The sequence below is a fragment of the Leptonychotes weddellii genome, chromosome 8 (assembly GCF_054177405.1).
Source record: "Leptonychotes weddellii isolate Sample4059 chromosome 8, ASM5417740v2, whole genome shotgun sequence".
In the NCBI taxonomy this organism is placed as follows: Eukaryota; Metazoa; Chordata; class Mammalia; order Carnivora; family Phocidae; genus Leptonychotes; species Leptonychotes weddellii.
In genome coordinates, this window is record NC_138376.1 from 123,025,004 (window position 1) to 123,040,720 (window position 15,717).

Sequence of the window (15,717 nt, forward strand, 5' to 3'; positions counted from 1 at the left end):
AAGATTTTATTTATTTATTTGAGACAGAGAGAATGAGAGAGAGAGAGCACATGAGAGGGGGGAGGGTCAGAGGGAGAAGCAGACTCCCTGCCGAGCAGGGAGCCCGATGCGGGACTCGATCCCGGGACTCCAGGATCATGACCTGAGCCGAAGGCAGTCGCTTAACCAACTGAGCCACCCAGGCGCCCCCGTGTGGCCTTTCTTACTTGGTCGCCCCCTCGCGCAGCCTGGACTTCTCAGCTCAATCTGCAACATACTTGACATAAAACATCGTCAGTGAGTCTAATGGAAAATTCCACCCGAGAAGGAAACCTCGTCGCTAATACGGAACGGCCGGCTCTTAACGAAAGCCGGCCCGAGCCCTGTGAGCTCCTTTCTTCGATGGTGCTTGGAACAGGTGCAGGTGAGCGCCTTGTGCTCCGAGGAGGCTGTGTTTCCAGGCGTGTTCGCTCGCCCTTGGGGAGCAGCCTGGCCTCTCCGTCAATGTCTATAGTGAGTGTCATCCAAGTGAAGCACTTCTTTCTCCTTTGTGTTCTTTTTTGTGGGGTGTTACCTCCTAGCAGTCGGAGCGTCAGGCTGGCGGCTGAATATGGAGGTGATGGGCTAATGTGCCAGTTCCCTCACGTGGACCACAGGCGTGAGCCGGAGGCCTACAGGCTGGGACGCGGGAGTCCCATCTCTCCGAGATGCCACCGTGGGCTCTGGCCGTGCGAGTGGAGGGAGGTGGGATGTGACAGAATCCAACATTCTTCTTTCACCTGATAACTGCATACAATTTCAGCAAACTCAAGGGATCCAGAGAAACACTAATGCAGCTCGGCATATGGTATTTGCGGGATGCTCCAGGCTCTTTTCTAAGTGCTTGTTGCCAATTGACTGCTTTCATGCTACACAAAGCCTGAGCGGAAGGTGATGTCATTAACCCGCACGGCCGTGGGGGACAGAGGCACCCAGAGGCCCATAAGCACAGGGCTCCCTCCTAAGGGGCAAACCTGGGCCTGGCGCCCAGGCGACTGGTCCAACCACTCTACTGCTGGTTTTTGTAGAGCCTGTTTGCAGTCATTAATTCACTTAAGTCACACTAAAGCCTTGTGTTTTCAAAATTTGCAGCCACTCTGCACCACAAAAATACTGGGTTGGTCAGAAAAATGGTTCTCACCACAGACTTAGAGTGACTTTCTCATTCCGACGTTATTCATTTACTCAATAAACATACGATGGGTATTTATCATGTGCCAGGCACTGTTTTAGACACTTGAAATATGGTGTATTCATTTAAAAAATTTTTTAATTTATTTTTTAAAGATTTTATTTATTTATTTGTCAGAGAGAGAGAAAGAGTGCAAGTGCACAAACAGGGGTAGAGGGAGAGGAAGAAGCAGACTCCCTGCGGAGCAGGGAGCCCGACGTGGGGCTCGATCCCAGGACCCCGGGATCATGACCTGAGCTGAAGGCAGCTGTGTAACCGACTGAGTCACCTAGGCACTCTGAAATATGGTGTATTCATAATAAATACATGGACAAAACATAGAAGCTACTCAAAACAAAGAACCTGGAGGTCCTGGAGGGTAATTTACCTGAGCGCTGAAAGATGGAGATACAGGGAATCCCTCAGGCTAACAGAGAACAGGTCTTTGTGTGAGAAACCACGAGCTTTACAGGGTCTTCCCCAGGCCAGGCCCCTGAGTAATTGCCATGGGTCAGTTGCACTCAGTCCCTCTCCTTCATTTTTCGTTGGATTCTAGCAGTTCTCCTTTCCTGCCTCCCAAAGGACCATGCTATCTTCCCAAGTCATAGCACCTCCTGATGAGACACTGTCCATCCATCCATCCATCCACCCATCCATCCATTCAGTGAATTTTTTTAAAGTATTATTTATTTAAGTAATCTCTACACCAACGTGGGGCGCAGACTCATGACCTTGACCTCAGGATCAAGAGTCACATGCTCTTCTGATGGAGCTGGCCAGGCACCCCGTCCAGTGAATTTCTTCAGTCATTCGGTAGCCTTTTCCTGGGCTCCTCCCAGGTGCCAGGTGCTACAGCGGGCTCCAGGGATGCACAGGTGAACAAGGCAGCCCGCGGCCCTCAGTTGAGCAGGCAGCGGACGTTCAAGCGGCCACACTGTGCATGTATGAAACAGTGAAGAAAGTGGGATGATACATTCTGTTTGTGGATTTAAAGGTAGAAATGGAACAAATGTTGAAAAACACCTTTAAAAAGAATGTCTTTAAAGAATTGTTTCCAGCGTCTGCAGGTCTCTTCTGGACACATCACAGGTTAGCACAGGAGGGGGATTTGGGAGGTCCTCTAGCCCACCCCCGGGGGGTTGTTGTTTTACAGGAACTTGAAGAGAGTCTCAGACTGAGAACCTCTCCTTAGATGTTACAGATACACAGTCTGCGCACACAGGGAGAGGGCTGTTGTGCTTCAAATGAGGGTTTAAAATGGGTAGGCTGTGCCATCATCCCTGACCCCCTGTTCTGTGTCCCCACCCCAGTCACTTCCATGTAGGCACAATGGTAGGAGCTCTGAAATAAATACTTAGTTAGCCTTCGAATTCTTTTTCAATTAAATTCTTGGTCTACAGAAAGAAACAGGGCCGGAAGATGATTAGGCGTTCATTTCAGTTCATTTGAGGCCTTTCCCCCTGCCTCCCTCCCCTTCCCCCAGGGCAGAGCATGGCCAGGAGGTCTGGGTTGTGCGAGTGCAGGTTACTTAGCCGCTGTGTCATTGCCCAGGGAAAGGAGAACTTCTGGGACTGGCCCACCAGACTTCTGGTAAGGAGATACATCTTAGGTCAGAGGGGTTACAACAAATGGAGACACTGCCCTCTTCCAGTTGAGCTTTTTCTTTAGGAAACGTGTGTGTAGCTGGTTGTGCCATCTAGGGTAAGGATCAGCGCTAGAAATAGCTTTAGAGCTCTTAGGATTACTCTTTTATTGTGGTAGACCACTAAACAGCTGCATCAAATTACCCATTTGAATTAGGAACTGATCCTAGGTCCATTCCATGGGGCCCAGGGGTTATTCTATGATAGGTCATGCGAAATCAAGTATGGGCATTTTCCTGTGAACTTTGCCAGCCAGCCATTTCTCGATAAGAATCACTTAAAGCAAGACCTCACATTTTTTGTCACACACACACTTTTTTCCCCCTTCAGGATATAAAGATGTTTTTGAAGACATAAAAGCTCAACTTCAGGGCACCTGGGTGGCTCAGTCGTTGGGCGTCTGCCTTTGGCTCGGGTCATGATCCCTGGGGTCCTGGGATCGAGCCCCTCGTTGGGCTCCCTGCTCAGCGGGAAGCCGGCTTCTCCCTCTCCCACTCCCCCTACTTGTGTTTCCTCTCTCACTGTGTCTCTCTCTCTCTGTCAAAAAAAAAAAAAAAGAAAAAAAAAAGCTCAACTTCACAGAAGACCAGAGAAATTTGCACCTGAGCTTAGGTATCAGTGACAAATTCAAAGATGGCTCCTCTCTTCCCAGAGAACGCTCTCCTTCATGTGGGAACCTCCCTACAGGCTGCTTGGTCCTATTCTGCTCAAGTGGGGACAGATAGGCACGTCTCCCACCCCATGTCCTAGATGTTGGCATTCCTCCAACACCTAAGAGGAAGTAAGTTATTCCCATCTTGAGTGACTCATTTGACAGAAATCAGAAGCTCCCATCTCAAGTAAGGGTTGGACTATGAGGTCATAGTCCAAAAGCTGGTGAACAGATACGTGAATTGAGAGCTAGCCATGCTCACAGCAGTGCTCACTGACAGAAAAATCAACTCCTGAACATACAACAACAGGGATGAACCCTGATGTAAGTACAATGAGGAAGAGAAGCCAAACAAAAAAAAGTATATACTGGGTGGCTCAATGTCTATAAAATTTTAGACAATGCAAACACATCTATAGAGACAGAAAGTAGATCAATGGTTGCCTGAGGATGGGGGACAGGTATGGATTACAAGGGTGGGAGAAACCTTTTGAGGGTGAAGGATGTGTTCATTATCTTGATTGTGGTGATGATTCCATGGTCATATACCTATGTTCAAACTCATCAAATTGTACACCTTAATTATGTGCTGTTTATTGTATGTCAATTATACTTCAATAAAGATGTATGAGCAAAAAAAAAAAAAAATCTAAACTTAGCGTAACCTGCAGTAATTTTTGATGACCTAGGAAATGATTACGAAAATCTGTTGTAAATGCTTGCTAGCTCTCATGAAAGAGTTATGGAAATTCAAGATGAGTTACACAATTTTCTTAGGTAAAGAGACAATATTCCCAGTCTGCTAATGTTTACTGATGTGGCAAATTGTTCTCTGAGATACAATTCCTGAAGGCTATTTTTGAAAACCAAAACAAAAAAAAGTTTAATCTGATCCTTTGTGGTTAAAGGAGATATTTTAGCATTGAGTATGTCAGTAATTGCTTTTTTAAAAACATTTTTTATTTTATTTAAGTTTTTTTTTTTTTTTTTTGAGAGAGAGAGAGTACAAACAGGGGGAGTGGCAGGCAGAGGGAGAGGGAGAAGCAGGCTCCCGGCTCAGCAGGGAGCCCGAGGTAGGGCTCGATCTCAGGACCCCGAGATCACCACCCGAGCTGAAGGCAGATGTTCAACTGATCGAGCCACCCAGGTGCCCCAGTAATTGCTTTTTTAAAAGAAAGTTTAGAGAGAGCACTTTATTTATTTATTAAAGATTTTATTTATTTGACAGAGAGAGACACAGAGAGAGAGGGAACACAAGCAGGGGGAGTGGGAGAGGGAGAGGCAGGCTTCCCGCCGAGCAGGGAGCCTGATGCGGGGCTCGATCCCAGGACCCTGGGACCACGACCCGAGCCGAAGGCAGACGCTTAACGACTGAGCCACCCAGGCGCCCCGAGAGAGCACTGTAAAAACACATGTTTGGAATTGTTTCTGTCATTATGTGATTTTTGTTATTGAAAACGATGTGTGTCACTTTTTAAAATTTTCATATTTTCCCATTTCGGAAGTTGAAAACAGAAATTTCTAACCTGCTTAAAATGTTCCTAATGAAATTTTCAGGCTTTCAAATCATTTGCTAAAATTATAAAAGTGGAACACCCTCTGATTAGTTTGCAAGAACAACTGATGGGTATCAGAGAGGATTGACATACTAGTAGAATTTCAACAAAAAAACCTTTGTGTAATTAGTGAATGGGATTGATACATGAGTATTGTAAATTGAACATAGTTAATGACATCTTCCATTTGGTTCTATTCATCTTTTTTTTTTTTAAGATTTTATTTATTTATTTGAGAGAGAGAATGAGATAGAGAGCATGAGAGGGGGGAGGGTCAGAGAGAGAGGCAGACTCCTTGCTGAGCAGGGAGCCCGACGTGGGACTCGATCCCGGGACTCCAGGATTATGACCTGAGCCGAAGGCAGTCGCTTAACCAACTGAGCCACCCAGGCGCCCGTCTATTCATCTTTCTGAGATACTTTTTGAGCTAAAGGCACCCATCAAATGCAAGTAATGAAATAAAATGAACTTAAAACCACACCTTCGAATTGCTGTACCATAAAGTATTAAACCAATATTTTAAAAAAGTTATGAAACATTTTAAATCACATTGCTCTTTCTAAAATGTTATTAGTATTACATATACTATTAATATTCTTAAAGGGGGTAAAACATTTTTTTGGTACCATTAACAAATAAACAAAAACATTATTTTAGAAAACCCCTAAGAGGGATATGAGAGAAAAAATGTGGTGACCTCTACTCTAGGTATGTTTCTGAAGTTGCTCTCATTCTCCAGGTACTTTCCCCTATCCCCTGGGGGCTACCCTCCTCCCACAGCTAGTGACTAGGATTCATGGGAATTGGCCAGGCTGACAGCTTGAACCCAGTTTTGTTCTATAGTTAAGGGCTTTCTAATAGACAAATTCAATGTGCTGTCTTGGTTCTATTGGAGCAGTCTTGGGTTTAAAGAATCTCCAAAGCAATCAGTAGTCATATGCTGATATTGTGTTAAAACATGTGGTTACGGGGAGCGCCTGGGTGGCTCAGTCGGTTAAGCCGCTGCCTTCGGCTCAGGTCATGATCCCGGGGTCCTGGGATTGAGCCCCGCATCGGGCTCCCTGCTCCGCGGGAAGCCTGCTTCTCCCTCTCCCTCTGCCTGCCTCTCTGCCTACTTGTTCTCTCTCTCTCTCTGTCAAATAAATGAATAAAATCTTTAAAAAACAACAACAACAACAACAAAAAACATGTGGTTACGGTATAGTTTAAACAAATGACCTTCCAAAAAGAGTAACAGTCATGATGATGGTAAATTATTAATCAAGTCAATGTGGGCTGGGAAACACAGTTCCCAGAAGCTGCTGACCAAGCAAATCTTATTATAAAGGACAGTCCCTAGCTGTCCTTGTACCATAAAAGAAGCTGTCAAAACCCTCTTCATGGGCTTATTCAAGGAATCCAGAGTGTTTGAGGGAATTACTTTGCACTAAATAAGAACAAGAAGCCTACAATTTATGAAAGTGAGAAGCCAGAGTAGAGACACTGTGATGTGCTTTAGACAGCTTCTCAACCTTGGCTGTATCTTCAGATCATCTGAGGGGCTTGTAAAAAGTCCTCTGGGGCACTAGGATTAAAAAAGAAAAATCAGGGGCGCCTAGCTGGCTCAGTTGGTAGAGCAGGCAACTTTTGATCTTGGAGTGGTGAGCCCCACGTTGGTCATAGAGAGTATTTTTAAAAAAAGAAAAAAAGAAAAATCATGAGGGTATTCCAGTGTGCAGCCATGATTGAGAACCACTGTTTCTGAACCACAATCCTCATACCTGTTCAACTTCTACTTCTGGCTATTGTAGAGAAACTCACAGTAGGCTTGTCCTTCTGCTGAAAACAACTATAAATAATGAACAGAATATATGAGTCAACTGTTTTGAGGCATTGAACAACAGACTGTGCAGGACTGTAATCTTGAGATAAGGGAAACACAACATGAATTTCACGGTGACCCTGGTTTTCTTTTTTCTTTTTTTTTTTTTTAAAGATTTTATTTATTTATTTGAGAGAGAGAAAGAGCACAAGAGGGGGGAATGGGAGAGGGAGAAGCAGACTCCCTGCTGAGCAGGGAGCCTGATGCGGGACTCGATCCTGGGACTCCAGGATCATGACCTGAGCCGAAGGCAGTCGCTTAACCAACTGAGCCACCCAGGCGCCCTCTTTTTTTTTTTTTTTTTAAGATTTTATTTATTTATTTGACAGAGAGAGACACAGCGAGAGAGGGAACACAAGCAGGGGGAGTGGGAGAGGGAGAAGCAGGCTTCCCGCGGAGCAGGGAGCCCGATGCGGGGCTCGATCCCAGGACCCTGGGATCATGACCTGAGCTGAAGGCAGTCGCTTAACTGACTGAGCTACCCAGGCGCCCGACCCTGGTTTTCTGCCTGCACCTATACAGAGAGGTAGAACTCAAGCTGAGCAGCAACCTTACTGAGACAAGGAGGCAGAGAGTGGCATTCTGGGCTGCGGAGGCAGCTAAGGTTTACATAGCAGAGTACTAGAGAAGAGGGAGTGATGCAAGATCCTGGGGACAGAAGTTTGTGTGGGGATTTGTTGTGTGAATCCTTAACCAAGATTTAGGCTCTGCCTGTCCAAGGCAAGACTCCATAAGGCTTAAAGAGAGATTGCCTGTTGTGAAGCCAAGAGCAGAACAGTAATACTTGGAGCTGAACATTATAGATGTTGGAATTCTGGCCTGGCCTGAATAGAGGGAACTCATTGGACCCTTGGCCATTCAAGGGAGACCTAGAAAGTCTAGGGAGTAAGAACTATGTCATAGAGTAAGAGTGATAGCTCAGGACTAAGTTCAAATCCAAATTAGATTCCTTTTTTTTAAAGATTTTATTTATTTATTTGAGAGAGAGAGAGAGCATGAGAGGGGGGAGGGTCGGGAGGGTCAGAGGGAGAAGCAGACTCCCTGCCGAGCAGGGAGCCCGATGCGGGACTCGATCCAGGGACTCCAGGATCATGACCTGAGCTGAAGGCAGTCGCTTACCCAACTGAGCCACCCAGGCGCCCAGTTAGATTCCTTTCAAACAGACAATAATACTAGCCTATCCTGATAAAAAGATAAGTAGTAATTTATATTCCTGCCAGAATAAAACTCAAACATCTTCTAAAAGAAGATGACATAATTCAAACTCCCTGCAACATATGATTTACAATGTCTACCATACAATAAAAAATTAATAGACATACAAAGAAGGGAAAATGTGATCCATGATTGAGAAAAAAACAGTCAACAAAAACACTTCAAATTGATGTAGATGTTGACATTGGATGTTAATATTAGATGTTGCAGATAGGGACTTTGAGCAGCTAACACAAAATTAGCTGGACTTAAAGGAAAAGACCATCCTGAGTGAACATAAATGGAAACTGCAGAAAAATGGGACTATACTGAAGAACCAAATGGAAATCCTAAAACTAAAACATACAATACATAAAATGAAAATTTCACTACTTAACAGAAAACTGCAGAAGAGTTAGTGAATCTGAAAAAAGGTCAATAGAAATGATCACATCTAAAGAATAAATAGAAAAAATATTTAAGAAAAATAAGCAGAGTTTTAGTGACATGTAGGGCAATTTCAAGCAGTCTAAAATACAAGTAGTCAGAATGCCAGTGGAAAAGGAAAGAGAAAATGGCAGAAAAATTATACAAAGATATAATGGCCTCAGCCCTCTACATTTGATGATAAACATGTAGTTCCTATTAGGATAATAGTAATATTGGATCATGAAAATGAGGCTATGAATAATTTTCTGATTCTATAGATCCAGGTAGCTCAGGGAACCCCAAACAGGATTTAAATAAAAAGAGAACCACACCTAGACCTATCAGAATCAAACTGTTGGAAACTAGAGGTAAAGAGGAAACTTTAAAAGCAGTGACAGGAAAAAGTTGTATGGCATATAGGGAAATAACAATGTAGATGATGGTCAACTTCTCTTGTGAAACAGTAGAGGTCAAAAATAATGGACTGACATGAAGGAAAAAGACCCCTGTTATCCCAGAATTCCATATCCAGTAAAAACACTCTTCAGAAATGAAAGTGGGAAAGAAAAAGGCATTTTCAGATGGATGAAAGATGAAAGATGTCACCAGCAGCCCTACGCTATGAGAAACGCTAAAGGGTGTTCTTTAGGTTAAAGGGAAAGACATCAGACGGAAACTCAGATCTACAGGGAGGAAGGGAAAGCTCTGGAAATAGTAAACATATAAGTCAACATAAAACACTTTTTTCTTCTCCCCTTGATCACTGAAAAGCAACTGACGACTTAAAAAGCTGTGTCCAGCAGTGTTATTTATTTTATTTTTTTTAGATTTTTAAAAAATTTATTTAACAGAGATAGAGAGAGAGCACAAGTAGGCAGAGTGGCAGACAGAGGGAGAGGGAGAAGCAGGCTCTCTGCTGAGCAGGGAGCCCGATGCGGGGCTCGATCCCAGTACCCTGGGATCATGACCTGAGCCGAAGGCAGCTGCTTAACCAACTGAGCCACCCAGGTGCCCCGTCCAGCAGTGTTATTTATGGGTAGTAAATAGTTTAGGCTTGCAGGCCGTATAGTCTCTGACACAACTACTCCACTCTCTGCCACTGTAGCAAGAAGCAGCCACAGACAATACATAATCTTTATTCATAGAAATGAGTGCTGATTCATGGGCCATAGTCTGCTGACCTCTAGTTAAAGCAAAAATTATAACACTGCATTGCGGGGTGTATATATGTAGATATAAAATATATATGACAATAATAGCACCAAAAATGAGGAAGGGAATGGAATTTTATTTGTAGGTTCTTAGACTTTATGTGAAGTGACAATATTAACTCTAAGCTGACTATGGTATACTATAGTATATATATTGTAATCTCAGAATAATGACTAAATAAATAAAGAGGTATAGCTAAAGGGACAAGAAAGGAATTAAAAGGGAATACTAAAAAAGATTTTATTATCCCAAAAGAAGGCTTGAAAGGAGGAACCCAAACAAACCAAACCACATCAACAAACCAAAAAAACCAGATGGCACAACTAGAAAAGAAATAGGAAGTGGTAGACTTAATTCCAATTATAGCAACAAATACATAGACACACCCAATTGTACAATAATTACCTTAAATATAAGTGGATAAAAACTTCTATTAAAATCTGCAGATTGTCAGGTTGGAAAAAAGGCAAAAGACTCAATTATATGCTGTATATAAGACGTACTTTAAATACAAAGAGGCAGGTCAAAAGTCAAAGTTGTCCTATATAATCAGTAAGTGCAAGAAAACGGATGTGATGACATTAGTATCACACAAAGAAGACTTCAAGGTGAGGAATATTACCAAAGAAAAAGTTGGAAATTTTGGGGCGCCTGGGTGGCTCAGTCGGTTAAGCGATTGCCTTCGGCTCAGGTCATGATCCTGGAGTTCCGGGATCGAGTCCCGCATCGGGCTCCCTGCTCGGCAGGAAACTTGCTTCTCCCTCTGACCCTCTCCCCTCTCATGTGCTCTCTCTCTCTCTCAAATAAATAAATAAAATCTTAAAAAAAAAAAAAGAAAAAGTTGGAAATTTTATAATGATGAAGGATCAATTAAGCAGAGGGATTTAAATTAGGATTAAAAATCCTAAATGTGTATATGCCTGATGAAAAAGTTTCAAAACACATGAAGCAAAAACTGACAAAAGAGAAATAGAAAAATCTGCAGTTATAATTGGAGATTTCTAAGACCCCCCCCCTCAGTAATTGATAGAACTGGTAGACGATCAGTATGTTACAGAAGATTTGACCAACACTATCACCCAGCTTGATCTGATACTTGCAGAGAAGGAACAGAGTCATGCAAGTCCAGCTTTCCTGACGAGAACAACCACTCACGTGATTGCTAAAGTCCCTGGGCTCCCCTCCAGACCCACTAAGTCAGAATCACCTGGGGACCTGTGTGGTTAACAAGCAACCAAATAATTCTTGCTATGAGGAAGTTTGGAAAGTGCTGGAATTTCTCTTTACTGAAGAGTGGACCACCTGTGCTTGTCCTAGAAAATAAGAGAGGTAGTATTTTCTCAATGTGACAAATTTTAGATTATCCTTTTAAAAGAAATGGCATTTACTTTATTTTTCTAATGTTTCAGAATTGGATGTCACTGAATTAGGCAGAAGGATGGATATAGCACAAACTTTATTAAGTAGATGGGGATACATAACGTGATAATCATTTAGCTACAGTTTATGAAAATCAAATGTACTAAAATTAATATATTTTGGATAGCATGTTCTAGTTTTTGCTCCTTATCCAGTCAATACAGTCAAACATTTTAATAGTGTGTAAACTCTTCCTTTTGCCGGAAGTGGAGAGAGGCACACACATAGCGTGATTTTGTGACCAGCTGAACAACATAACAGGGGCTGTATCTTCCTGCTGTTATTTATGTGAAACTGTAGGAGTCAGGCTATCGTTACTAAAAGACAATTCCTTTAAAAATGGAACAGGAGCGCCTGGGTGGCTCGTTGGTTAACTGTCTGACTCTTGATTTCTGCTCAGGTCATGATCTCAGGGTCATGAGATGGAGCCCCACATTGGGCTGATCCTTACTGAGCACAGAGTCTGCTTAAGATTCTCTCTCTCCCTCCCTCTCTGTCTCTTCCCACCCCCACCCCTCACACTCTCTCTCTAATAAATAAATAAATAAATAAAAGAAAATAAAATATATAATCAGATTGTGTTAGTACGCAAACAAAGTATGACCAGTGTAGGAGATTACATTCGAGCTAGGTTTGGGTTACTCCTTCAACTCTCCAAAGGGGGTTAGAAAATCCTTTCTGTTTGAGAAGATAGTGGCCGGAGGTAGAGAGATGATCATTAAGTGACTTTTTAAACAATTATTACAACCATCCAAGATGTCACTCACCCCCAGTAATTTCTGCATTCACTGCATTTCATGTTTTTAAGCTTTGGAGTAATCTACTTGTAATTGCTGAGCTTGTTTGGGTTTCCAGTATCAGAAACCAACTCTGTCATTACTTTGAGTGAAAGGGAATTCATTGGAAGGAGGCCAGGGGATTTCAGGGAATCTGAACAACTGTACTTTGAAAAGGGTGGGGCCAGGGGAGGCTCTGGAGACCTGGACAAGTGGAGGCCTCTCTTAGTACACTGCCTTTCATGTGACAGATACTAGCAGAGGCCAGGCTCTGCTTCTTTCTGTCTTCAAAATTCCAGCTTGCTACGTGACAGTGGGTGATGTGCCTACCTTGTCTTCTTATGGACCAGTCAGCAAAGCGGGGATGGAGGAGGGGGCACAGGATCCCATAGTGGCAACATCCTCCAACATGTTGGAGATGCCTACTCTCTGCCCCCTGCACATGCCCCCACGTAAGCTCGTATGACAGGAAGAGGGGCTCATTGAAGGAAACTCTCAACTCCTGCAGATTGTTCTCATTCTTTTCTGCCTTGACACCTGGTAGGAATTGTGTCCTCTGGGCAATCTTCTTTATCAAGGAGTTGGTAATGCTACATGCCATTGAAGTAAGTTGATCATTCCTATTTTCAAAATCTTGCAATAACTCTGCATTTCACCCAGAGGAAAGCCAATGGAATCCTGCAAACAACCCTCCAGGCTGAACATGAGTAAGCCCTGTTACAGCTTCAACCTCCTCTCTTCCTAGTCTTCCGGCTCACTGCCATTTCGGTCTCACTGCCTTGCTATTTCTGGAATGCCAGATTCTTTACTTGATAGAGGTCGCTTCAGATTTTGAAATTTCTTCTTGAATTTGGTAAGGTGTATCTTTCAAGGAATTTGTTCATCCCGTCTAATTTCTTAGATTCATTGACATAAACTTTTCATAACATTTCCCTATTATACTTTTAAGTTGTTCATTAATATCCTTCTTTGATTATCTGTTTAGTGATGCCCCCCTTTTTATTCCTGTTGTGTCTTGTTTTATTCTTGACCAATCTAGCTAAAGATCTATCAGTTTTGGGACACCTGGGTGGCTCAGTCGTTTAAGTGTCTGCCGTCGGCTCAGGTCATGATCCTGGGGTCCTAGGATCAAGTCCCACATCGGGCTCCCTGCTCAGCGGGGAGGCTGCTGCTCCCTCCTTCTACCCCTACCCCCCCACCCCACTTTTGCTCTCTCTCTCTCTCAAATAAATAAATAAAAATCTTTAAAAAATAATCTATGAACTTTTTTTTTCAAAGAACCAACTTTTGATTTCACTGACTCTTCCCTTTTTTCTCCTCTGTTGTTTTTTGTTTTCTTTTTCATTAATTACAGCCCTGATCTTTATTATTTCCTTTCTGTTGCTTTGAGTTGAATTTGCTCCTCTTTTTCTATTTTCTTAAGGTTGAAGCTCAGATCATTGATTTTAGGCCTTTATTTTTCTATTATAAGCCTTGAAAGCTATAAATGTTTCCATAACCTTTTGGTAGAGTGTTCAGATTTTGATATGTTGTAGTTTCATTTTAATTCAGCTCAAGATATTTTCTAAGCTCCGCCGTGATTTATTCTTTGATCTGTGAATTATTTTAAAATGTTATTTAATTTGTACTCTTTGCTTATACACTTTTAAATTTTTATTTCGGCAGATTCCAAGTCTGCAGCGAAGTTGCAAGAATAACACAGAGAATAAAAGCTTCACCTAATTTTGCTGTTAACATTTTACCACCTTTTTTTTTTTTAAAAAGATTTTATTTATTTATTTGAGAGAGAGAGCACATGAGATAGGGGAGGGTCAGAGGGAGAAGCGGACTCCCCGCCGAGCAGGGAGCCCGATGCGGGACTCGATCCCGGGACTCCAGGATCATGACCTGAGCCGAAGGCAGTCGCCCAACCGACTGAGCCACCCAGGCGCCCCATCATTTTACCACTTTTCTCTCTCTCTCCCTCACCATATTGTTGTTTGTATTGTTTGTGTTACACCCATAGTATTTGGATATTTGAGAATATATTGCTGGCATCATACCCTCCCCCCCCATTACTTCAGCATATGTGTCTTATGACCAAAGCCATTCTTTTACCTAACAACAACACAAGGATCAAGATTTAGATTTTATCTAAAATGCAATCTATATTTGAATTTCACCAATTTTCCCATTATGTCCTTTGTTGCAGTCTTTTCTATTTTTTTCCTTATCCTGGACCCACCCAGAGTCACCTCTTGCATTTAGCTGTCCTGTGCCTTTAATTTTTTTTTTTAAATGAAACATTCCCTCGGCCATGCTTTGTTTTTGTAACATCGACGGTTTTGACAAGGCCAGGTTCTTGTTCCATCGAAGGTCTCTCTATCTGGGTTTGATTGTTTGATTGGAGCCAGGTTCTGCTCATTTGGCAGAAATGCTGCCTGACTGACGGCCGTCGTGTCCTTCCCAGGGCATCAGCAGGGAGGCCCATTTTTAGTGATGTCTGTTTTGATCACGTGGTTAAGGAATTTGCCCGAATTCACCTGTGCCCTGGTTATTTTTGAACGAGTGCCAGATGTCACGTATAAAGTTTTTAGTGATAAGTGGAGACTCTACATGACGTTATCTTCCCTCTAGAGAAGATTCGCTCTTGCTGTGGGTCTAGGAAGGACCCTGACTTTGTCAGAGATTGAGGGGACTCATGGCTGGGCTCCAGTCTTTTTAGAGCTTGTCTATTTTTGGTTTATCCTTCTTCTAAGGATCTGGCTGTTGGGGTTCCCCACCAAAAACCCAGAGTGCTTACAGGGGCCCTTCCCCTGGGGGGAGACTCAGAAGTGCAAGTGATATTCCTTAAGCCCCTGAAGTGGTCAAAAGCTCTGCTTGGCTTCTTCACCTGTCAGTCTCTGCCTTTGCTTTCTGAATTGACTCTTGCCTCGAGGGTAGAAGTGGCCCCAGATGTTGGGCTTACTTCTCTTGGCTTCCCACTGCTTTCATATCTTAGCTTTGAAGACACTCAGCGCCTGGGGAGTGCTCTGATACCTTCGAACCCGTTTTTGTAATATTCTGTCTGGGTTTCCTAATCGCTCTTAGTAGGAGGGTTGCAAAAACAACTCAGTTTTGCCAGAGGTGGAAACTTGACCACCATTTTTAAAATAATTATTGACCTCGCCTCAATTGCTTCGGCTGCTTGGGAAATTCACCGTATATAACAAGGGTGGTGAGGAAAGGGACAGTGCGTACAAAACAACGAAAACTGGTATTTACATGAAAACCGAGCTTCCGAAACTTAAAATTCAAGCGAAATCTTTTTCAGGGGTAGCAAGCTCATCTTACTGGACTGCTGCCACCGAGCTGATGAATGTATTGACATGAGTGGTTTTGTCTGCATGCTGGAGTTAGATTTCACAAGTGTGGACCATTCTACTTTTCTCAAAAGCAGAAAAGCCACAATGACTTTGTTATCAGATGAGAGTATTTTCTTCTTCTGCAGTTTTAGCAGCATTAAATTAATTGTAAGTCGGGAGACATGAAAAATAGTTTTGTGTGTTCCTTTAGAAGGTCTCTACAGTGTAAAATGCATACATGTTTAATTCGTATGGGTAGTAAAGCTGTTGGATTTTCCAGGAAAATCCTTGTTTAAAATAGTTGCTTGTAATTGGTCACACAATGGGGAAAGTGATCATGGAATGTATGTAGTTTGCCTTCATATGTGATAGCGGATTATGGGCGATACCATTTTGCACTAACAATTGAGAATGACCGAATGAGATTTCCAATTAAGCACTCAGAGTCCTCCCACACTGCCCT

General features: G+C 42.8%; 1 long non-coding RNA gene across 1 annotated transcript in view; it reads left to right on the top strand.

Annotated features, from left to right (window-relative positions):
* Window positions 1-3,696: 3,696 nt before the first annotated feature.
* Window positions 3,697-15,717, top strand: part of LOC115940912 (uncharacterized) — a 124,363-nt gene continuing 112,342 nt past the window's right edge. Inside the window, exon 1 of the long non-coding RNA XR_014148035.1 lies at window positions 3,697-3,808. This is a non-coding gene — a long non-coding RNA (uncharacterized LOC115940912). The remainder of the gene's footprint in view (window positions 3,809-15,717) is intronic.